The following is a 26,191-nucleotide window of genomic DNA, read 5'->3' as shown; positions in this document are numbered from 1 at the left end:
CTTAGTTGTGGTTACTCCTTTACAGTACTCAAGTGAGTTTTAAATAGAGTTACCATTTAGACCCAAGTGGTTGCAAAAGGACAACAATGTTGAAAATCATAATGTTGCTCTTGGTTTCATTGAACCTCCTCACTGCACCAATTATCAATCATACAGATAACTGGCTCATGTATGAGACGTCAACAATAAAGAAAACATCATTATCTTTAAGAAGATATTACTACTTGTGTTTTCGAGGATGAAAACTATTCCTTAAGGGGGGAGTAGTGCCAGGACAAGGGTCCTACGAGGCAAGGCCCAACCTAGGTGGTCAGGGACCTAGGCCAAGGGCCTGGACTGGACCAGTGCGGACTTGGGATCCGCTTAGGGCAAGAGCTAGGAGCAAGGCCTATATAAGGGGCGGTAGGGAGGAGGATCCTATGTTCAGTTATCCTAGGTTTTATATTTTGAGAACAAAATCGTGTGCATCGGCCACACCAGACATGCAAATCACACCAAAATTGAACCAGAGGCTTGTCTCAAGTAAGAGAACACAATAGTGGGCTCCCAAGTGCAAAACATTGACCAAAAATCTGACCTGGTATCTTTGGTACACCGAAGATAAAAGACTTAATTGGAGACCAATTTTAACCCACTTGCAGATGCCATCAAGGAGAATACGTGTAGAGGTTTGGTGGTGTATCAGAGTCCATCTCATCAAGTTAGCAAAAAATGACCATATCTCCACCGCAGTGACATTTTTCACTTCTATGCAAATTATTGATCCCTTTGACCTCAAACTAGAAAGGGGTACTTCACAGACTATACTTAATTTCTACTAACCTCCAAGGGCCCACAATCAAAAGCCAGTAGCTTCGAATCAAACTCTACTCAGGAGGAGACAATCGACTTCACTAGGAGCAACACCAAGTGCAAGATACACAACCACGTTAACAAACTTAGTAGAAGCTACATAGGGCAAGTTGATGGAATACATGCCAATAATATGCAAAATCTATCTTATATATGCCAAAGATAAATTGTCATAATTTAAGCATTTTTTGCACATATTTTCATACAAGTATGATCCACTTAGCCTCTACATACCTGCACAACCCTGGCACACTCACATCACTCATACACATCCCTACGTTGCACTTTACAACCAAGCAAATTCTAAAGGGTGAACACAAAAGACTTTTTTCCTACCACTTGAGTGAAAACTTTACCAAGAACTTAATTGATATCCCATAGAAGCACCTAAGAGGGAAAAAGCGAAAAAGATCCAATTCTACACAAATTTATCTTTGGCGTGCTAAAGATAGATCTATGACCACTAGAACCTGTGTCTCATCAAATTTTCCCACAGATATGTTGGCTAAAGTGAAGCTCCATGTCAAGTTTCGTCAAGATTGACAAAGCCCAACCCCTTCAAGCACAACAAGCTCTTGTGGAAAAAAGAGGACACATAATTGCCCATAACTCTCACCACAGGGGTTAAAAATCCATCATACTTCATGCATATCACCTGCAGCACATGCACCCCTTGTACATCCACTTTGGCACCAAGTTGCATTCACAGACACGCACTTGCATCGTAGGCGCACAAAAGATAAATTCTCAGGGGGTTCACCATTCAGTACTCTCTTATATAATGTGCGTTCACGGGGTATTAAATAAACCCCTCTCTTAACATGTCTAAATGAATAAAATGACCCCTTATTTTAGGAATTTCTTCCAAAAATGAATATAAAAACACCTTATTTTAATGTATCTCTATTAAATTGCCTAAAGTTTGTGCATTTTAAAACCCCTCCTATTGAACTCATGCTATACATTAACATGATTACATAGTGCACCCCTTGAGGATAAATTTAGCCAAAATTTGTATCTTTTGCACCTCAGGTTCCTGTATTAGCCTTTCTACTTGTTAGTAAGAGGTGAAACAAGTTTGACAAGCATATTCTCATGACATTTTGTCTGGATCTCTCTCATCTACCTCGAGAGCTCCGAAGAAGAAAACCATGAAAGCTAAGATGGTAGAGCTGCGCCCATACCAGTTAGAAAAATAACCTCTCAAGGAAGCAAATGTTACCTGGTTGGCCAAAGAACATCTAGAACGCCAGCATGTCACAGTCTACAATGGGTAAAAAATGCACAAAGATCAAGAGTTGTAATGAAGATGCTGCCAAAATAATCTCAAGACCTAGCAGGGGAAGATGTCGTTAGACCACTGTGGAAGAATATAAGCCTTACAGATTATATCCACTTGGAACCATGTAGTGTTGACAACAAAAGGTCTTATGAGCTAATGCACAACATTAATGAAGATGGTTGATGTCATAATTACTAATATCTAATTCTCCTAAATGATTTTCTCATGTTAAACTGAACATTTAATATGGGAAAGTGCTAGGGGAGAAAAAGCTAGAATATTGGTTAAGCTGGCAAACTGGCCATAGTAGGAATCCAAAGGAGGGAAAATAGGGATCCAAAGGGGGGCCATCTGAAAAGAGCAAGGTGCAACAATGGGCTTCAAAGACCCTAAGGTTCAGCCCATTAAGACTTCCAAAATGATTAGGTTCCAAAATTCAAAGGTTATTTCCAAAGGTCAAACACTAGGAAAATTGGATGCTTTGTGTGTGCTCAAAAAGTCTTCAAAGAATCCTACATAGGATGCGGTGAGCCTTGGAAGTAGGGGATGAGAGAGAAACACACACACACACACACACTCACAAGCTCCTGTACACAAAGGGAATGCGGGACACATGTCAGCTCCCTAGCCCAGATGCCCATAAGGTGTACTCAAATCCTATTGGATGTCCTTGGAGGTGGACCAATGAGAATTAGGCTAGAGTAAATCTAGTTTAAATAATTTAAAAAAAATTAATAAAAGAACCAATAGGAATTAAGCTCTCTATGAGACTATTGGACAGTCTCCCAAGGGGTGTTCAATGAGCATTCAATAGCCCAATGGCTTGCCTGATTCTTATTGGCCAGCAGACAAAGGGGTCCAATGAGAGTTTAGTAGCATTAATTAATTACCTAAAGCTCTCACAAAAGGGGAAAGGGGGACACATATCAGAAGGCTATCACTTATGCTGCTTAAATTTCATTGGCTAAGCCTGGCATGGACCAATAGCGTGTGAGCATGAACAAATAGCAAGAGGGGTCGACCAAGAGAGAGGGGGGCTGATTTTCTCAAGGCATTATCACTTACACACTCACACTAGTCCATGTGTGGAGTAAGAAGACTCTCTCTCTCCTTCTCAAAATTTAATGGAAAGCTTATCATCTACTCCAAGCTTGTGAGAAGGGAGGCCTACACCAACAACTCTTGGCTTTGTGATGCAAATCCAGCCAAGATCCAAGATTCAATGCATGATCATCTTCTCTACCATGCTAATTATTAATCTAATCTATGCTAATATGAGTGATTATGTGAGGACATGTACATCTTTCTCGTAAGACTACTCCTTCCTCTCAATCTACTCTCATACCCCGCTAGCTCTCACCATCTTCGAAGGTGTGTAAGGTCTTGGGTCTGAGACCGTGAGGGAATTGATGTTGTGTTTAATAAGTGTTTTGCTTAGTGCTTGACATCTCCATATTCATTGCACTAGCTAGTATTGAAGGAACACAAAGAATTGTATTGTAATTGTCTCTCTTGATGGGAGAAACCATAATTCAAAGCCTTTTGGAGGGGGGATCGGCTCCATCTAAATCCGGTCCTCAACTGTTGTCAATAGCTTAATTTCTCTCTCTTTTGAAGTATTATTCATGCTATCTAACTAGGTGTTATACTTATTTTTGCTCTCTCCACCCAAGCACTCTTGTTATTCTCATTAGGAATCTATTCTAATGAAATTCTCACTATGATCATGCTATTTTCCGCTACACACAAGTTACTAAGTCATTAAATGTTACATTTGTATCAGAGCACAAGGTTTCTCTTTTCTTGCTCAGCAAGGGAGGTCCTCAAGCTAGCTATAAATGTTTGTTATTATTAATTTCAAATGAGTAAGTAGAATAGGGAGTTTTTAGCCTTGCAGTGCGCATGCCTTCGTGCAGATAACGGGGCGTCACGGTTGAGAGCTTGGGTCTTAATAGTGGAGTCCTACGGGGCTTGCCTTGCCTACGGCTTAACCACTATTGAGTTACTAGCAACTTGACACGAGCCAGCGTTGTTTTGGTGTTGAACAACCCTCTCTTATATTCCTTGCAATTAATGGTATTCGAGCCATGGGTATAGTAGCTTGAGTGATTTTTCTAAAGGGGTAAAGAGGGGTAGCAACTAGGACTTGAAGTGCCAAAGTACACCTAAAATGTTTATGCCTACAAGTTGTTAGAATGGCTGACAATAGTAAAGAGAGTGAAATTAATATTGATAACTTTTGACTTTGCTAATGATCAGGCTACTAATGATTCCCTTATGCTTGTGAACTATCTTGTTTCTAGGCTTCAACAAGCCATGGGCAATCTATCCCTCCAAAGTGAAGTGCAACGGCAGCTTCGTGCTCATGGGATTCTCGAAGCTGCCCACCATGACGACAGAGTACCTAGAAAGCCTCCTTGTGAGACTCCCAAAAGAGGCCTCTCTCCTATTCGGGAAGAAGAAGAGGATCCATACAAAGGGCTCAGAAATTTTCTTCTTGATGATGCATCTCCTTCTCAAAGGAGAACTCAAGAGCCTCCACCGAAGGAACAAGAAAGAAGTGAATCTCCTGCCACCTCGACGGAGATGGCTCCACAAAGACGGCGGGCTAAACGCTCTCCATCACCTCCAAAACAGAGAAGACCATCATACACTTCTCCACACCATAATTCAAAGAGGGATGAAAACAAGCAAGAGAAGAAAAAGGCGAGAAAGAGGACACCCTCTTCTCCATCTTCTTCCTCTTATGGAAGTGATCGTGAAGACAAAGAAGATCAAGGCAAGAAAAAGGAGAGAAAGAGGTCACCCTCTTAATTCTTCATCTTCTAAAGAAAGTGATGGTGCAACTTTTGAACCATCAAAAAGAAGAGGCCATACGAAATCCTATGCCGCGTAGAAGAGGTCATCCAAGCTCAAGAAGTTCAAAGAGGGAGGGAAGAGCCTCTCTTTCCTTACCTACACTGGCACCTTTGGTGTGATATTTAATGGCGTAGTAACTTGTGGGTCGCGGAAAATAGCATGAACATAGTGAGCATTTCATTAGAATAGATTCATAATTAGAACAACAAGAGTGCTTGGGTGGAGAGAACAACAAAAAGTATAAAACCTAGTTAGATAGCATGACCGATACTTCAAAAGAGAGAGAAATTAAGCTATTGACAATAGTTGAGGACCATAATTACATCGATCCGGTCCCCCCTCCAAAAGGCTTTGTATTATGGTTTCTCCCATTAATAGAGACATTTTACAATACAATTCTTTGTGTTCCTTCAATACTAGCTAGTGCAATGAAGAGGGAAACTTCATGCACTAAGAAAAAAACCTATCAAACACAACATCGATTCCCTCATGGTCTCAGATCCAAGACCTCACATACCTTCAAAGATGGTGAGAGCTAGCGGGGCATGAGAGTAGATTGAGAGGAACAAGGAGTATTCTTACGAGAGAGATGTACATCTCCTCGCTTAATCACTCATATAGCATAGTTTAGCTTAGTAATTAGAATGGTAGAAGGAGGTGAGCATGCATTGAAGCTTGGCTCTTGGTTGGATTTGCATCACAAAGCCAAGAGTTGTTGGTGTAGGCTCCCTTCTCACAAGCTTGGAGTAGGTGATAAGCGCTCCATTAAAGCTTGAGAAGGAGAGAGAGAGTCTTCTTACTCCACACATGGACTCATGTGAGTGTCTATGCAATAATGCCTTCAGAAAATCAGCCCCCTCTATCTCTTGGTCGACCCCTCTTGCTATTTGCTCATGCTCACACCATATTGGACCTCCCCAGGCTTAGCCAATGGAAATTAAGTAGCATAAGTTATAGGCTTTTGACATGTGTCCCCCTTTCCCCTTTTGTGAGAGCTTTAGGTAATTCATAAATGCAACTAAACTTTCATTGGACCCCTTTGTCTCCTAGCCAATAGGAATCAGGCAAGCCAGTGGGCTGTTGAATGCTCATTGGACCCCTTGGGACACTGTCCAATAGTCTTCTAGAGAGTTTAATTATTATTGTTTTTTTTATTAAGTGTTTTTAAATTAATTAAACTAGATTTAATCTGGCCTAATTATCATTGGTTTACCTCCAAGGCCATCCAATAGGATTTGAGTACACCTTGTGGGCATCTGGGCTAGAGAGCTCACATGTGTCCCTCATTCCCTTTGTGTAAAGGTAGCTTGTGTGTGTGTGTGAGTGAGTTTCTCTCTCATCCCCTACTTCTTGGGCTCACCCCCTCCTATGTACGACTTGAGAAGTCTTTTTGGGACACACACTAAGCATCCAATTTTCCTAGTGATTGACCTTTGGACACAACCTTTGAATTTTGGAACCTTAGCATTTTTGAATTCTTAATGGGTTGAACCTTAGGGTATTTTAAGCCCATTTTTGCACATTGCTCTTTTGCAGATCTCCCCCCTTTGGATCCCTATTTTCCCTCCTTTGGATCCCTACTGTGGCCGGTTTGCCAGCTTTACCAATATTCTAGATTTTTCTCCCCTAGCACTTCCCCATATTAAATGATCAGTTTAAGATGAGAAAATAGTTTAGGAGAATTAGATATTAGTTATTGTGATATTTGGTGCTAACATACAAAGTCTTGGCCTCTATCCAACAATTCAATGTGGCGTTTGAAGATGAGGGCTTCACGGAGTCCTCTAAGCTACACCACGTAGCTATGCACTTTCAAAAGTCCTCCATGCAAGGATGGTCTAGCCTATGGGCCAATGGTGAAGCTCCACAAACATGGAAATCTTTAAGAGCTTCCATTATGAAGCAGTTTTTGGCCACTAATGCTAAAGACAAAGTACTCACCAAATGGCAAAACTTGAAGCTCTCTCCCTACGAATCCATTGACAAATATGTACACAAGTTTTGGGACGTACAACTCAAAGCCACTGTCTTCAAAAATTTGGATTTTGGAGAAAAAAAGATACATTTTTTTGCGGGCTTAACTGAAGAAATGGCAAAGTATGTCAACTCCCAAAGGCCACACACCATATTGGCGGTTATACACCATACTATGGTGGCTTCTCAAATCAATTTCCAATTAGGGGCTAAAAGAAATTCTAAGGCCACAAAAAACAAGGGTTCCAATGAGCCTAAGGGGAAGGATAATGTCCAAAAGTCTTCCAAGGGCAATTCCAACAAAGCTTAAGAGAAGGGAGTTTACATGGAAAGAATTATGTATGAGCCATGGTTGGGCAACTTGAGTTGATAGGCCATCTCATTGATTGGGCTAAGAATCTGGAAGGGACCATAGTACCTTTTTGCTAACTTAGCATATTACTTTTGGTGTCATGTAGGATTCTTGCCTGTTGTGTTCCTTAATCGAGCCTTGGGAAATTTGAGTAAGACCCAATCATTTTCTTTAAAGGCTTGGGCTCTTCTGCACTCGTCAGCAACAGCCTTTTGCCATTGCTGTGAGATAGAGATAGCATCCTTTATCTTTTGGAAAGATTCTTGTAGGTCGTGGATATACTCATCTCCAGCGAAGATCTTCCCATGTGCCTTAAGTAGTAGGGGACTTTTTGATCTTCCCTCAATTACCTCAAAAGGTGCTTTTCCCGTGGAAGTATGTACAGTGTTATTGTAGGCATACTCCACTAAGGGTAAGTACCTCTTCCATTGGGATCTTTGATCTACTTCCATTACATGTGCTTTTAGTAGATCAAGAATGGTTAGGTTAGCTATTTCACTTTGGCCATTCGTTTGTGGGTGATAGGCCAAAGTGAAGTTTATCCTTGTCCCTAAATTCTCAAAGAGACCCTTCCAAAAATTACTGGTCATTCTAGGATCTCTATCCAACACTATGGACATTGGCAAGCCATGGTACTTGAAGATTTGTGAAATGAAGAGGGTTGCCATTTGATGGGCTTTGATAGTCTTTTTGACAGGTATAAAATGAGCTTGTTTATTGAACTTGTCTACTATCGTCCATATTCCCATATTCCCATGGATAGACTTAGGCAATCCAATGATAAAATCTATGGATATGCTCTCCCATGGTGAATTAGGAATTGGAAAAGGTTGAAGCAATCCAGGTTGCTTTCCTCTATCGAACTTTGTCTTTTGGCATACCACACATTTAGAAACATACTCTTGTATGTTTTCTTTCATGGTAGGCCAATAGAAATATGTTTCAATCCCCTTTAGGGTAGACTGAATCCCTCTATGTCCCACATAAAGAGGAGCATGAGATTCATACATTACTTTCTCACGTAGTGAGTTAGTAACACATAGTCTATTGCAATAGATAAGATAACCATATTGTAAAGTAAATGTTTTCTATTTCTTCCCTAGTGCAAGGCTGAAATCACATCTCTAAAATCCGGATGAATAGCATACTCTTCTATCATAGAAGACAGATCATTGTGAGTTGCTATGGAAACCGCATTCACTCTCGGCCGTCTTGAGAGTGCATCGCTACTTGATTATGCTTGCCAGCAATGTGAGCAATATGAAAATGAAATTGCGAAAGGAAATTTTCCCACCTCATTTGTTTGTCGGAGAGCTTGGTATGCATCATGAAGTACTTAAGACTTTGGTGATCCATTCACAAAATGCAAGGAGTCCCCAATAAATAGTGCTTCCATGAGTCTATGGCATGTAGAACTTCAAGGAGTTCCTTTTCATATATGCCTAGAGCTTTCTCAATAGGGTCGAGCCTTCGACTTTCATAGGCTATGGAATGCCCTTCTTGCAGCAAAACAACTCCAAGGCAAACACCACAAGCATTATATTGGAATTCAAATGGATTTGAGACTCTCTGGTAGTGTAAGCACAAGTTGAGAGATAAGATTTTTGAAAGCATTGTTCCCCTTGCCAGACCATGCATACCTAATGTTTTTCCTTGTTAGGTCATGTAATGGTCCTGGTGTTAGTGAGAACTTTTATATGAAGCATCTATCGTATGCACACATACCTATAAAGCTTCTTAATTAATGAAGATTCCTTGGTTTAGGCCATCCTTTTATTACCTCTAACTTTGATGGATCCATTAGGCCATCCTTTTATTACCTCTAACTTTGATGGATCCATTTGGATGCCATCTTGAGAGATAATGTGACCTAAATACTGAATCTCTTGTAAGAAAAATTCACTTTTCTCTTGATTAACATAAAGTTTATTCTCTCTTAGAACTTGAAATATTACCTGGAGGTGTTGCTTGTGTTCGTCTAATGAATTAGAGTCGATGATGATATCATCAAAGAACACTCCAGTAAAGGTTCGATGAGGCCTAGATAGATTCTCCATCAAGCGGTTGAATGTGGCTGGCACATTGGTCAAGCCAAAGGGCATGACAATATATTCATAAAGACCAAACGTAGTGCGGAATGCGGTCTTTACAATGTCTTGATCAACTATCCTTATTCGATGATAGCCACTTTTTAGGTCAATCCTACTGAAGTAGGTGGACCCTTGTAGCTTATCAAATAGATCTTCTACCCGTGGAATGAAAAACCTATTCTTTATAGTGATCCTATTTAGTGCTCTATAGTCGACACAGATACAATATGTCCCGTCTTTCTTTTGCACTAATAGCATAGGTGAGCAAAATGGAGATGAGCTAGGCCTAACCATACCCTTCTCAACTAATTCATGCACTTATTGCATAATATCCTCTTTTTGAGCTTGAGAAACTCTATAAGGAGGTTTATTAGGCGGTGAACTTCCTGGAAGAAGTTCAATTGCATGGTCATCATTGCCTCATTCAGGAGGTAGCTCACAAGGGATGTCGTCAATAAAGACATAAGGAAACCCCTTGAGAAAATTGGATAACTCTAATTCTTTGTGATTGTTTATATTTTCTTATGTCAAAGGATTAGGTTCATTTTGAGAATCTTTAATAAAAATCATGTACACAAAAATAGAGCTCTTTATTGACTTGTTAAAAGCTTGCGTATGTACAATGGGTATGGTGTTACCCATTTTCTTAGCATCTATGTACATATCCTTTTCCCTAAACCTAAAGTAGATTCTCCTTTTAGGGAATTTAACATTGGAAGCCATGCGAGCAAACCATGGTGCCCCAAGGATTACATCCTCATGCTTGAGGGGAGAGATAAATAAGTCCTCTTTGTCCACATAGCTTTGGAGATGGAGCCTCAATTTCTCGATTAAGGGAGTGACTAAAGCTTCTTGCCCCTTGAAAGCACCGTCCTGCGGGTAAGACATCTCCCATCTCATAGGCTTGGATGCCTAGCTTGGTGGACAACTCTCTGGATATGAAATTATGAGTAGAACTAGGGTCAAAGAGAATAAAGGCATCATGTTCTCTTACCTTTCCCCAAGCATGGCATAGAGGAGATTATTTGTGGAGATTTTCCTCCTCTTGGATTTCTACCAAGGTAGCTCTAGGAGGCTCAATGCACTTGTTCTTTTGGGGACAAGTGCGGTACACATGCCCTTGCTTGCCACACTTGAAACAGTGGTTATCTTTGCGATAGCGTTCAAGCTCTTCAGAAGAGAGTTTGTTTTTACCTTAGTAAACTCCCTTCTCTTTAGCTTTGTTGGAGTTGCCCTTAGGAGACATTTGGACATTGTCCTTCCCCTTAGGCTCATTGGAACCCTTGTTTTTCGTGGGCTTAGAATTTGTTTTAGACCCTGCATGGAAATTCATTCAAGAATCCACCATAGTATGGTGTATAACCACCGATATGGTGCGTGGCCTTTGGGAGTTCACATACTCCACCATTTCTTCAATTAAGCCTGCACAAAATTGTTGCTTTTGCTCTCCAAAATCCAACTTTTTGAAGACAATGGCTTTGAGTTGTAAGTCCCAAAACTTGTCTACATATTTGTGAATGGATTCATAGGGAGAGAGCTTTAGGATTCGCCATTCGGTGAATACTTTGTCTTTGGCATCGGTGGCCAAAAATTGCTCCATAATGGAAGCTTTTAAAGCGTTCCATGTTCGTGGAGCTTCAATGTTGGCCAGTAAGCTAGACCACCATTGCTTGGAGGACTTCTCAAAGTCCATAGCTACATGGTGTAGCTTAGAGGACTCCGCAAAGACCTCATCTCCAAATGCCACATCAAATTGTTGGATAAAGGCCAAGACTTTGTCCGTAGCACCAAAGGTGCCATCGTAGGTAAGGAAAGAGATGCTCTTCCCTCCCTCTTTGAACTTCTTGAGCTTGGATGACTTCTTCCACGTGGCATAGGATTTCCTATGGCCTCTTCTTTTTTATGGTTCAAAAGTTGCACCATCACTTTCTTCAAAAGATGAAGAATTTGAGGAAGATGGAGAAGAGGGTGACCTCTTTCTCGCCTTTTTCTTGCCTTGATCTTCTTTATCTTCACCATCACTTCCATAAGAGGAAGAGGATAAAGAAGATGGAGAAGAGGGTGTCCTCTTTCTCACCTTTTTCTTCTCTTGATTTTTTTCACCCCTCTTTGAATTATGGTGTGAAGAAGTATGCGACGGTCTTCTCCGTTTTGGAGGTGATGGAGAGCGTTTAGCCCGCCATCTTTGTGGAGCCATCTCCACCGAGGTGGCGGGAGACTCACTTCTTTCTCTTTCCTTAGGTAGAGGCTCTTGAGTTCTCCTTTGAGAAGGAGATGCATCATCAAGAAGCAACTTTTTGAGCCCTTCATATGGATCCTCTTCTTCTTCCCGAATCGGAGAGAGGCCTCTTTTGGAAGTCTCACAAGGAGGCTTCATAGGTGCTATCTCGTCATGGTGGGGAGCATGGAGAATCCCATGAGCATGATGCTACCGTTGCATTTCACTTTGGAGGTATGGATTGCCCATGGCTTGTTGAAGCCTAGAAACAAGATAGTTAACAAGCATCGGGGCATCATTAGTAGCCTCCTTATTAGCAAAGTCAAAGTTATCAACATTAATTTCACTCTCTTTTTTAATATTGTCAACCATTCTAACAACTTTTTAGGTGTACTTTGGCACTTCAAACCCTAGCTGCTACTCCTCTTTACCCCTTTAGAAAAAATCACTCAAGCTATTGTACACGTGGCTCGAATACCATTAATTACAAGGAATAGAAGAGAGGGTTGTTCAACACCAAAACAACACCAGCTCCTGTCAAGCTTCTGATAGCTCAATAGTGGTTATACCATAGGCAAGCCCCATAGGACTCCACTATTAAGACCATAGCTCTCGACAGTGATGCCGCGTTATCTGCACGAAGGCAGGCACACTCCAAGGCTGAAAAATCCCTATTCTACATACTTAAATGCAATTAATAGTACCAAGCATTTATAGCTAGCTTGAGGACCTCCCTTCTTGACCAAGAAAAGAGAAACCTTGTGCTCTAATACTAATGTAGCATTTAATGGCCTAGTAACCTGTGTGTAGCAGAAAATAGCATGAACATAGTGAGCATTTCATTAGAATAGATTCCTAATGAGAATAGCAAGAGTTCTTGGGTGGAGAGAGCAACAAAAAGTATAACACCTAGTTAGATAGCATGAACAATACTTCAAAAGAGAGAGAAATTAAGCTATTGACAACAGTTGAGGACCAAATTTTCATGGAGCCGGTCCCCCCTCCAAAAGGCTTTGTATTATGGTTTCTTCCATCAAGAGAGACATTTTACAATACAATTCTTTGTGTTCATTCAATACTAGCCAGTGCAATGAAGATGGAAACTTCATGCACTAAGCAAAACCCTTATCAAACACAACATCAATTCCCTCACGGTCTCACACCCAAGACCTCATACATCTTCGAAGATGGTGAGAGCTAACGGAGTATGAGAGTAGATTGAGAGGAAGAAGGAGTATTCTTACTAGAGATATGTACATCTCCTCACTTAATCACTCATATAGCATAGCTTAGCTTAGTAACTAGCATGGTAGAGGAGATGAGCATGCATTGAAGCTTGGCTCTTGGTTGGATTTGCATCACAAAGCCAAGAGTTTTTGGTGTAGGCCTCCCTTCTCACAAGCTTGGAGTAGGTGATAAGCATTCCATTAAAGCTTGAGAAGGAGAGAGAGAGTCTTCTTACTCCACACATGGACTCGTGTGAGTGTGTATGCAATAATGCCTTCCAAAAATCAGTCCCCCTCTCTCTCTTGGTCGACCCCTCTTGCTATTTTCTCATGATCACACCATATTGGACCTCCCCAGCCTTAGCCAATGGAAATTAAGCAGCATAAGTGATAGGCTCTTGACATGTGTCCCCCTTTCCCCTTTTGTGAGAGCTTTAGGTAGTTCATAAATGCAAATAAACTCTCATTGGACCCCTTTGACTCCTAGCCAATAGGAATCAGGCAAGCCATTGGGCTGCTGAATGCTCATTGGGCCCCTTGGGAGATTGTCAAATAGTCTTCTAGAGAGCTTAATTCTTATTGGTTCTTTTATTAAGTGTTTTTAAATTAATTAAACTAGATTTACTCTAGCATAATTCTCATTGGTCCACCTCCAAAGCCATTCAATAGGATCTGAGTACACCTTGTGGGCATCTGGGCTAGGTAGCTGACATGTGTCCATCATTCCCTTTGCGTAAAGGTAGGTTGTGTGTGTGAGGGAGTTTCTCTCTTCTCCCCTGCTTCTTGGGCTCGCCCCCTCCTATGTAGGACTTGAGAAGAATTTTTGGGACACATACTAAGAATCCAATTTTTCTAATGATTGACCTTTGGACACAACCTTTGAATTTTGGAACCTTAGCATTTCGGAAGTCTTAATGGGCTTAACCCTTAGGGTCTTTTAAGCCCATTGTTCCACTTTGCGCTTTTGCAAATGGCCCCCCCTTTGGATCCCTATTTTCCCTCCTTTGAATCCCTACTGTGGCCGGTCTGCCAGCTTAACCAATATTCTAGCTTTTTCTCCCCTGGCACTTCCCCATATTAAATGATAATTTTAACACGAGAAAATCATTTAGGAGAATTAGATATTAGTTATTATGACATTTGGTGATACGGACAAAGTCTTGGCCTTTAAACAACAATTTGATGCGCGTTTGGAGATGAGGGCTTCACAGAATCCTCTAAGCTACACCATGTAGGTATGCAATTTCAAAAGTCCTCCAGGCAATGGTGGTCTAGCCTACGGGCCAACGGTGAAGCTCACAAACATAGAAAGATTTAAGAGCTTCCATTATTAAGCAGTTTTTGGCCACCGATGCCAAAGACAACGTACTCACCGAATGGCAAAGCTTGAAGCTTTGTCCCTATGAATCAATCCACAAATATGTAGACAAGTTTTGGGACCTACAACTCAAAGCCACTGTCTTTAAAAAGTTCGATTTTGGAGAGAAAAAGCAACAATTTTTTGAGGGATTAACTGAAGAAATGGCGAAGTATATCAACTCCCAAAAGTCATGCACCATATTGGCGGTTATACACCATACTATGGTGGCTTCTCAAATCAATTTCCAAACAGGGGCTAAAAGAAATTCTAAGCCCATGGAAAACAAGGGTTCCAATGAGCCTAAGGGGAAGGACAATGTCCAAAATTCTCCTAAGGGCAATTCCAAAAAAACTAAAGAGAAGGGAGTTTACAAAGGCAAAAATAAACTCTCTCCTGAAGAGCTTGAGCGCTATCGCAAGGATAACCGATGTTTCAAGTGAGGCAAGCAAGGGCATGCGTACCGTGCTTGTCCCCAAAACAACAACCGCCATGAGCCTCCTAGAACTACCTTGGTTGAAATCCAAGAGGAGGAAAGTCACCCACAAAGGATCTCCTCTATGCCATGGCTGGGGAAAGGTAAGAGAACATGATGCTTTTATTCTCTTTGACCTTGGTTCTACTCACAATTTCATATCCACAGAGTTGGCCACCAAGCTAGGCATATAAGCCTACAAGATGGGAGATTTTCGACCCACAGATGGTGCTTTCAAGGGGCAAGAAGCTTCAGTCACTCCCTTAATCAGGAAATTGAGGCTCCATGTCCAAAACTATGTGGACAAAGAGGACTTCTCTATCTCTCCTCTCAAGCATGAAGATGTAATCCTATGGGCACCATGATTTGACCGCATGGCTGCCAATGTTAAATTCCCTGAAAGGAATCTACTTTAGGTTCAGGGAAAAGGATATGTACATAGATGCTAAGTAAATGGGTAACACCATACTCATTGTACATACACAATCTTTTAACAAGTCAATAAAGAGCTCTATTTTCGTATACATGATTTTTATTAATAAAGATTCTCAAAATGAACCTAATCCTTTGACATAAGAAAATATAAACAATCACAAAGAATTAGAGTTATCCAATTTTCTCAAGGGGTTTCATGATGTCTTTATTGACGACATCCCTTGTGAGCTACCTCCTGAATGAGGCAATGATGACCATGAAATTGAACTTCTTCCACGAAGTTCACCGCCTAATAAACCTCCTTATAGAGTTTGTCAAGCTCAACAAGAGGAGATTATGCGTTAAGTGCATGAATTAGTTGAGAAGGGTATGGTTAGGCCTAGCCATCTCCATTTTGCTCACCTATGCTATTAGTGAAAAACAAAGACGACACATATTGTATCTGTGTCGAGTATAGAGCACTAAATAGGATCACTATCAAGAATAGGTTTTTTTGTTCCATGGGTAGAAGACCTATTTGATAAGCTACAAGGGCCACCTACTTCAGTAGGATTGACCTAAAAAGTGGCTCTATCAACGAATAAGGATAGTTGATCAAGACATTGTAAAGATTGTATTTTGCCTTATGTTTCATCTTTACGAATATATTGTCATGCCTTTTGGCTTGACCAATGTGCTAGCCACATTTAACCGCTTGATGGAGAAGCTATCTAGGCCTCACCGAACCTTTACTGGAGTGTTCTTTGATGATATCATAATCTACTCTAATTCATTAGACAAACACAAGAAACACCTCCAAGTAATATTTCAAGTTCTAAGAGAGAATAAACTTTATGTTAATCGAAAGAAAAGTGAATTTTTCTTGCAAGAGATTCAGTATTTAGGTCACATTATCTCTCAAGATGGCATCCAAATGGATCCATCAAAGTTAGAGGTAATAAAAGGATGGCCTAAACCAAAGAATATTCATGAACTAAGAAGCTTTATAGGTATGTGTGCATACTATAGATGCTTCATAGAAAAGTTCTCACTAATAGCAGGACCATTACATGAACTCAGAAAGAAAAACATTAGGTATACATGGTCCGCCAAGGAGAACAATGCTTTCCAAAAGCTTAAAGAAAAGCTTACCTCTCACTTTGTGCTTACACTACCAGATCTCGCAAAACCATTTGAAGTCCAATGTGACACTTGTGATACCAATGTAGCATTTAATGGCCTAGTAACTTGTGTGTGGCAGAAAATAGCATGAACATAGTGAGCATTTCATTAGACGAGATTCCTAATGAGAATAACAAAAGTGCTTGGGTGGAGAAACTAACAAAAAGTATAACACCTAGTTAGATAGCATGAACAATACTTCAAAAGAGAGAATAATTAGGCTATTGACAACAGTTGAGGACCGGATTTACATGGAGCCGATCCCCACTCCAAAAGGCTTTGTATTATGGTTTCTCCCATCAAGAGAGACATTTATCAATACAATTCTTTGTGTTCATTCAATACTTGCTAGTGTAATGGAAATGGAAACTTCAAGCACTAAACAAAATACTTATAAAATACATCATCAATTCCCTCATGGTCTCAGACCCATGACCTCACCCACCTTCGAAGATAGTGAGGGCTAGCGGGGTATGAGAGTAGATTGAGAGGAAGAAGGAGTATTCTTACGAGAGAGATGTGCATCTCCTCACATAATCACTCGTATAGCATAGCTTAGCTTAGTAATTAGCATGGTAGAGGAGATGAGCATGCATTGAAGCTTGGCTCTTGGTTGCATTTGCATCACAAAGCCAAGAGTTGTTGGTGTAGGCCTCCCTTCTCACAAGCTTGGAGTAGTGATAAGCATTCCATTAAAGCTTGAGAAGGAGAGAGAGAGAGAGTCTTCTTACTCCACACATGGAATCGTGTGAGTGTGTATGCAATAATACCTTCCGAAAATCAGCCCCCTCTCTCTCTTGGTTGACCCCTCTTGCTATTTGCTCATGCTCACACCATATTGGACCTCCTCAGGCTTAGCCAATGTAATTTAAGCAGCATAAGTGATAGGCTTTTGACATGTGTCCCCCTTTCCCCTTTTGTGAGAGCTTTAGGTAATTCATAAATGCAACTAAACTCTCATTGGACCCCTTTGTCTCCTAGCCAATAGGAATCAAGCAAGCCATTGGGATGTTGAATGCTCATTCGACCCCTTGGGAGATTGTCAAATAGTCTTCTAGAGAGCTTAATTATTATTGGTTCTTTTAGTAAGTGTTTTTTAATTAATTAGACTAGATTTCCTCTAGCATTATTCTCATTGGTCCACCTCCAAGGCCATCCAATAGGATTTCAGTACACCTTGTAAGCATCTGGGCTAGGGAGCTGACATGTGTCCCTCATTCCCTTTGTGTAAAGGTAGCTTGTGTGTGTGTGTGTGTGTGTGTGTGTGTCTCTCTCATCCCCTACGTCTTGGGCTCGCTCCCTCCTATGTAGGACTTGAGAAGACTTTTTGGGACACACACTAAGCATCCAATTTTCCTAGTGATTGACCTTTGGACACAACCTTTGAGTTTTCGGAACCTTAGATTTTGGAAGTCTTAATGGGCTGAACCTTAGTGTATTTTAAGCCCATTGTATCACCTTGATCTTTTGCAAATGGCCCCCCTTTGGATCCCTATTTTCCCTCCTTTGGATCCCTACTGTGGCCGGTCTGCCAGCTTAACCAATATTCTAGCTTTTTCTCCCCTGGCACTTCCCCATATTAAATGATCATTTTAACATGATAAAATCATTTAGCAGAATTAGATACTAGTTATTATGACATTTGGTGATACAAACAAAGTCTTGGCCTTTATCCAACAATTCAATGCGCATTTACAAATGAGGGCTTCACGGAATCCTCTAAGCTACACCATGTAGCTATGCACTTTCAAAAGTCCTCCAGGCAATGGTGGTCTAGCCCTACGGGACAACGGTGAAGCTCACAAACATGGAAAGTTTTCAGGGATTCCATTATGAAGCAGTTTTTGGCCACCGATGCCAAAGACAAAGTACTCACCGAATGGCAAAGCTTGAAATTTTCTCCCTATGAATCAATCCACAAATATGTAGACAAGTTTTGGGACCTACAACTCAAAGCCACTGTCTTTAAATAGTTGGATTTTCGAGAGCAAAAGAAACAATTTTGTGCGGGCTTAACTGAAGAAATGGCGGAGTATGTCAGCTCCCAAATGCCATGCACCATATCGGCGGTTATACACCATACTATGGTGGCTTCTCAAATCAATTTCCAAACAGGGGCTAAAAGAAATTCTAAGCCCACAAAAAACAAGGGTTCCAATGAGCCTAAGGGGAAGGACAATGTCCAAAATTCTCCTAATGGAAATTCCAAAAAAGCTAAAGAGAAGGGAGAGGGAGTTTACAAAGGCAAAAATAAACTCTCTCCCAAAGAGCTTGAGCATTATCGCAAGGATAACCGATGTTTCAAGAGCGGCGAGCAAGGGCATTCGTACCGTGCTTGTCCCCAAAAGAACAACCTCCATGAGCTTCCTAGAACTACCTTCGTTCAAATCCAAGAGGAGGAAACTCACCACAAAGGATCTGCTCTATGCCATGCTTGGGGAAAGGTAAGATAACATGATGCTTTTATTCTCTTTGACCCTGGTTCGACTCACAATTTCATATCCACAGAGTTGGCCACCAATCTAGGCATATAAGCCTACAAGATGGGATATTTTCAACCCACAAATGATGCTTTCAAGGGGCAAGAAGCTTCAGTCACTCCCTTAATCGGGAAATTGAGGCTCCATGTCCAAAGCTATGTGGACAAAGAGGACTTATTCATCTCTCCTCTCAAACATGAATTCGTAATCCTACGGGCACCAGGGTGTGGCGGCATGGTTGCCAATGTTAAATTCCCTGAAAGGAATTTTCTTTAGATTCAGGGAAAAGGATATGTACATAGATGCTAGGAAAATGGGTAACACCATACCCATTGTACATACGCAAGCTTTTAACAAGTCAATAAAGAGATTTATTTTTTTGTACATGATTTTTATTAAAGATTCTCAAAATGAACCTAATCCTTTGACAGAAGAAAATATAAACAATCACAAAGAATTAGGGCTATCCAATTCTTTCAAGGGGTTTCATGGTGTCTTTATCGACGACATCCCTTGTGAGCTAACTCCTGAATGAGGCAATGATGACCATACAATTGAACTTCTTCCAAGAATTTCACTGCCTAATAAACCTCCTTATAGAGTTTCTCAAGCTCAACAAGAGGAGATTATGCGGTAAGTGCATGAATAGTTGAGAAGGGTATGGATAGGCCTAGCTCATCTCCATTTTGCTCACCTGTGCTATTAGTGCAAAAGAAAGACGGCACATATCGTATCTATGTCGACTATAGAGCACTAAATAGGATCACTATAAAGAAAAGGTTTTTCCTTCCACGGGTAGAAGACCTATTTGATAAGCTACAAGGGTCCACCTACTTCAGTAGGATTGACCTAAAAAGTGGCTATCATCGAAGAAGGATAGTTGATCAAGACATTGTAAAGACCGCATTTTGCACTCCGTTTGGTCTTTACGAATATATTGTCATGCCTTTTGGCTTGACCAATGTGCCAGCCACATTTAACCTCTTGATGGGGAAGCTATCTAGGCCTCGCCGAGCCTTTACTGGAGTGTTCTTTGATGATATCATAATCTACTCTAATTCATTAGACGAACACAAGAAACACCTCCAAGTAATATTTCAAGTTCTAAGAGAGAATAAACTTTATGTTAATCGAGAGAAAAGTGATTTTTTTTTGCAAGAGATTCAGTATTTAGGTCACATTATCTCTCAAGATGGCATCCAAATGGATCCATGAAAGTTAGAGGTAATAAAAGGATGGCCTAAACCAAGGAATATTTATGAACTAAGAATCTTTATAGGTATGTGTGCATACTATAGATGCTTCATAGAAAAGTTCTCACTAATAGCAAGACCATTACATCACCTAACAAAGAAAAACGTTAAGTATACATGGTATGCCAAGGAGAACAATGCTTTCCAAAAGCTTAAAGAAAAGCTTATCTCTCAATCTGTGCTTACACTATCGGATCTCGCAAAACCATTTGAAGTCCAATTTGACACTTGTGATACCAATGTAACATTTAATAGCCTAGTAACTTGTTTGTGGCAGAAAACAGCATGAACATAGTGAGCATTTCATTAGAAGAGATTCCTAATGAGAATAACAAGAGTGCTTGGGTGGAGAGAGCAACAAAAAGTATAAAACCTAGTTAGATAGCATGACCGATACTTCAAAAGAGAGAGAAATTAGGTTATTGACAACAATTGAGGACCGGATTTACATGGAGCCGGTCCCCACTCCAAAAGGCTTTGTATTATGGTTTCTCCCATCAAGAGAGACATTTCACAATACAATTTTTTGTGTTCCTTCAATACTAGATAGTGCAATGAAAATGGAAACTTCAAGCACTAAACAAAACCCTTATAAAATACAACATCAATTCGCTCATGGTCTCAGACCCAAGACCTCACACACCTTCGAAGATGGTGAGTGCTAGCGGGGTATGACAGTAGATTGAGAGGAAGAAGGAGTAGTTTTACACGAAAGATGTACATCTCCTCACATAATCACTCGTATTAGCATAGCTTATCTTAGTAATTAGCATGGTGGAGGAGATAAGAATGCAGTGAAGATTGGCTCTTGGTTGGATTTGCATCACAAACCTAAGAGTTGTTGGTGTAGGCCTCCCTTCTCACAAGCTTGGAGTAGGTGATAAGATTTCCATTAAAGCTTGAGAAGGAGAGAGATAGTCTTCTTGCTCCACACATGGACTAGTGTGAGTGTGTAAGTGATAATTCCTTGAGAAAATCAGCCCCCTCTCTCTCTTGGTTGACCCCTCTTTCTATTTGCTCATGCTCACACCCTATTGGTCCATGCCAAGCTTAGCCAATGAAATTTAGGCAGCATAAGTGATAGCCTTGTGACTTGTGTCCCCCTTTCCCCTTTTGTCAGAGTTTTAGGTAGTTAATTAATGCTACTAAACTCTCATTGGACCGCTTTGTCTCATGGCCAATAGGAATCAGGCAAGCCATTGGGCTGCTGAATGCTCAATCGACCCCTTAGGAGACTGTCCAATAGTCTTGTAGAGAGATTAATTCTTATTGGTTCTTTTACATAGCGTTTTTAAATTAGTTAAACTAGAATTACTCTAGCCTAATTCTCATTGGTCCACCTCCATGGCCATCGAATAGGAGAGATTAATTCTTATTGGTTCTTTTATATAGCGTTTTTAAATTAGTTAAACTAGAATTACTCTAGCCTAATTCTCATTGGTCCACCTCCATGGCCATCCAATAGGATTTGAGTACACCTTGTGGGCATCTAGGCTAGGGAGCTGACATGTGTCCCTCTTTTCCTTTGTGTAAATGATCTGTGTGAGTGTGTGTGTGTTTCAGAGATTCTAGAATGACCAATAATTTCTGGAAGGGTCTCTTTGAGAATTTAGGGACAAGGCTAAACTTCTCTTCGGCCTATCACGCGCAAACGGATGGCCAAAGTGAAATAGCTAACCTAACAATTCTTGATCTACTAAAAGCTTACGTAATGGAAGTAGATTGAAGGTCCCAATGGGAGAAGTACTTACCGTTAGTGGAGTATTCCTACAATAACACTGTATATACTTCCATGGGAAAAGCACCTTTTGAGGTAATTGAGGGAAGATAAAAAAGTCTCCTACTACTTAAGGTTCACGGGAAGACTTCACTGCAGATGAGTATAGCCGAGACCTAGAAGAATATTTCCAAAAGATTAAGGATGCTATCTCTATCTCACAGCAAAGGCAAAACGCTATTGCTGACTAGCACAGAAGAGGCCAAGCCTTTAAGGAAAATGATTGGCTGTTACGCAAATTTCCCATGAAGGCTTGATCAAGGCAAGGCACACGACGGTAAAACATCCTACGGGACACCAAAAGTACTATGCTAAGTTAGCAAAAAGGTACTATGGTCCCTTCCAGATTCTTAGGCCAATCAATGAGATGGCCTATCAACTCAAGTTGCCCAGCCATTGGCTCATACACAATGCTTTCCATGTGATCCTACTAAAGCCTTACAAAGGAGAGCCACCACAAGAACCAACTATTGAAGACCCACTGGGGATCGAGGACCAAGAGGAGGTGCTGCAGCCCGATGTCGTGTCACTCCACTTCCATGACAAGAAAATGAGCAATGGGATGCCAATCATGCTTATCTGAATCCTACGTGATTATTTAGCAGTTATAAGGGCTTGATAACAAGCCAATTTTAAGTTAGAAGTGTGCCAGATGCATCTCTAAGGGCCAAAAGATGTCTTGGAAATGCTAAACAGTGAGTATGGTTGAAGTGCTCCTAGCTGGGAATTTATTAATTAAAGTTGAAGTACTTGAAGGGCTCTACATGCATGTCTTTACAGCTTGTCAATTGGAGCTACGGATAAAAAGTTATGACAGTTTTAAGTTGAGTCAGTAGCAGATCTGTACTGGATCGAGCACACGCTGATAAAAAATCAAAGATTAGGAATACATGGGTCCGAAGTAGTCACTTCTAGGAGCATGTCGGTCTTTCCAGTTTTTCAATCAGAGTTTAGGAAGGCAAGATATGGCCAGTTTAAGTATCACCAGGGGCCGGTTTCAAACCACCCTGGTCGCCTTGATCAATCAAGTTTATCTGGTAATTTTTGAGCTTCAAACAGACTCTGGGAAATGGAGCCGTCAAAGCGGAATTGGTGGCAACTGAAGGCCCGTCTCAACTAGCAGTGTATTTTTGAGTTGGCCTGTATACAGGCTTAATGCAGTGCAGTGCCGATATGTACGCCAAATGTGTATGAAAGCATTTTTCCTTGACGGACACTTATACTTGCATCTTGAAAGATATGGTTTCATTCAAAGCACTAGAGCGGGCAACATAATTCAAGGAGATATTGCTAAGTCAAGGGATTTTGGGAAATGAAGTCATGAGAGGCATTGCTTTGGGCGATATGTATACCAAATGTAGTGCCCTTAAACAAGCTAAAGCTATCCACAACCTATGGCCGCCCAAGGGCCTAAGGCCGCCCTCAACTTTTTTTTTAAAAGGCCACCCTAATTGCTAAGGGTGTGAAGACCAAGGAAAAGAATGGTGAAGGCAGTCAGCGAGAGGCGCAGCGGAGGGAAGAGGTGCTTGTAGCGCACGCTACGGCGCTCCGATGACGCCAGCCCAGACGCAAAAAACAACCACCAAGCTTGCGCACTCCAGTTTGGTACCAGCCGTGTGGGGCTTCGTACAGGTCAAAAAAGGTTGCCACGTCATAGGGTGGCTACCCATTAGTGACATCACTAATGGGTAGGCCATTTTTAGCAAGGCAAAGTTCCCATGTAGCCTATAAAAAAGGGGCCAGCTCTCTTTTAATGCTTTCTCCTCTTTGGATTGTCTCCTCTTCACTTCTCATTGAGTGCCCTCTCTATGGGGAAGAAAGCCAGAGCTCTTAAGCCAAGCCTAAGCCCGGATTATCAAAGCTTTAAGCCAAGCTTTCCTAAGCTCTCTAATCTCCTTAATCAAAGCCGCTTGACCATCAATAGCCTTCATAATCCAAAGCTCTCGAAGCTAAGCTCTCCAAGTCAATTTTCCTCTCGATATCATTGAGCAATTCTAATCGTAAGCTCTAAGCCAAGCTTCCAAAAATCATTAACCGTCAACCTAAGAGCTAAACCGCCTAAGCCGTCAAACCCGGAATTAAGCCATAAATCTTAAGCCATATCGGACCACCTAAGGCCATTGGAACCCGAAGTTCCTAATCCAAGCAGAAGGCAGTACGAGGTAGTTCATTATTGATTTTCTTGATTAGCACCGGGATTAAATGAGGATAATCCTTGTAAGGAGCATAAACTCATCCATTAATATTTGATTAACAGAGGGGTACTGTTCAATATTCGATTTGAGTTATCACGTTCAATCTGTCTGTTTTAAGCTCTATCTTCATTATTTCCATCTACTGCAACTCTTTCCCTCACACCTCTCACAACCAGGGGCCCCGTGCCTTCCTGGCTCACCTTTCGAATACATATCCCCCGACATTCTTGGTGAACCCAACGCGAAATGAGCCGGGGTGAGCAGTGATTGTGGAGAAAGATGTCGACACCACAAGAGGCATCCATGCAACAAATGATGCAGCAGTTTTCTACGTACATGCAATAACAACAGGTTTCCCAACATCAGTATAATTTGCAAGAGAGGATCCGTAAAGCTCGGCACACAGTTACCAAGAAATTATAGCGATTTGAAGGCCGGGATATTAGCAAGTTTTGCAATATCTACAAGTTGGCAATGGAAGATAATGGAATTGATGATGACAATACAGTGGAAGGATTCCATTTAATTCCTGTGCCGGAACTTAGGAGCTGAATAAAAGAGATTCAGGTGGTTCAAGGCCCGAATTGGCAAGACTTCAAGAAGACGCTCTAGGAGGAGTACTTTCTTAAGGATTCACAAAGGGTAACCCGACAAAGCTTTATGAAGTGGGTGCAGAAGAAGAACACAAATCTATCTACACGAGAATTATTATGGGAATTTGAAAAGAAATCCGAGCAACTGTCCTCGACAGAGCAATGTTCAATGAAGGATCAGAAGGTTGAACTGTTCATTCAGGCTGCTGATCCATGACTTCAAAAGAGTCTAGTGCAGTTGCTAGAGGATTCAACTGGAGAATTGGGCTTAACATCCGACTGGATAAATAGTCACTCAAGCAGTAAATTTAATCGTGAAATGAGAGATGAGAGTCGATAAGCTAATGGCTAACATCATGGATGTTGTGGAAGAGGAACCTAAGGAGAAAACAACATCGGCAATACCCAGAGTGGAGGAGCCAGTTCTTGACAAATTGGTGAAAGGTAATCAAGAATTAAATTTGAATTTCAAAGCTGTAAAATTTGAAGGTCTAGTTGCAAAGGGGTCTACTTCTGAGCCTAGACACCAGCCTCCACGTAAAGGCTAGGACCGATGCATGTGGTGTGATAGTGAAGACCACAAGTATGTTAAAGAATGTGATGAATTTGATGAAGCTTACAAAAGGAACGTGGTTTTCTGGAAGGACAAGAAGATTCACCTTAGGGCAACAGGTGAGATGCTCCACTTGAACTTTGATAGGGGAGGCATGAAAAAGATAGTTGAAGAGATCCAGCATAATGTTGCTCTTGTGGAAGCAGTTACATATGGGTTGCAAGTCTACGGGAAGGGTGATGATGATGGTGCAGGTACCAAGGGTCAATTGTGGCCTTATGCATTGAAGACAGGAGAAACAGGGCAAGTAACTTATGGGAAGCTACGACAAGTAGGGAATTCAATTCGAGAAACCACAGGGTGGACTGATCCAATGGATTCCCTCTCAGTGTATGCATTTATTGCGAAGTCTCAAGCTAATGAGGCTATGGTGGAGGAAAAGCGGAAAAGAGATGAAGAAGTTCCTAGGACATCAAAAAGGACAACGAGATTTAGTAGCAAAAAAGAAGAAGGTCCTACTCCTAATCCCGCTCCTGAAGTGGTGATGGAGGAAGCAACCAAGGATAAGAAGCAAGGAAAACCCAGGGGACCCTCATATAAGCTTAAATCTGACATTGAATTAGCTACAGATTTAAAGAATTTTTTTGAAGAGCGCATTCTGAATAGCAAAGTGGAGCTCACATTGGGTGATATTTTGGGTATTGCCAAACGTGAGTTTCACGAGGAGATTATTGATATTATCAAAAGAAAGCGGCAAATACCAAGTGAGCAGGAGCCAGAGTCAATTAAGATCCAAGCGGTTCGCCACATTGAGGCAATTTTGGATGATTATGAAGAGTATTTGGCAGATCTTGAAGAAGAATAAGATTGAGGTCTATGGTGGTGTCAAATCCAACTGTACCAGAGGTAAGGCATGTTCATTCCAATGAAGATGAAGATAATGAAAGTATACCAAGGAGTCACTTTTCAAGGACTCATTGGGCAAGGGCAACAACCGAAACTGTTGTGAAGCTTGGAGACATTGAAGAACCAGTCTTAGCACTAATAGATCATGGATCG

This window comes from Adiantum capillus-veneris, chromosome 10 (genome assembly GCF_014529385.1).
Source record: "Adiantum capillus-veneris isolate H3 chromosome 10, ASM1452938v2, whole genome shotgun sequence".
In the NCBI taxonomy this organism is placed as follows: Eukaryota; Viridiplantae; Streptophyta; class Polypodiopsida; order Polypodiales; family Pteridaceae; genus Adiantum; species Adiantum capillus-veneris.
This window is presented reverse-complemented; position numbering follows the sequence as displayed.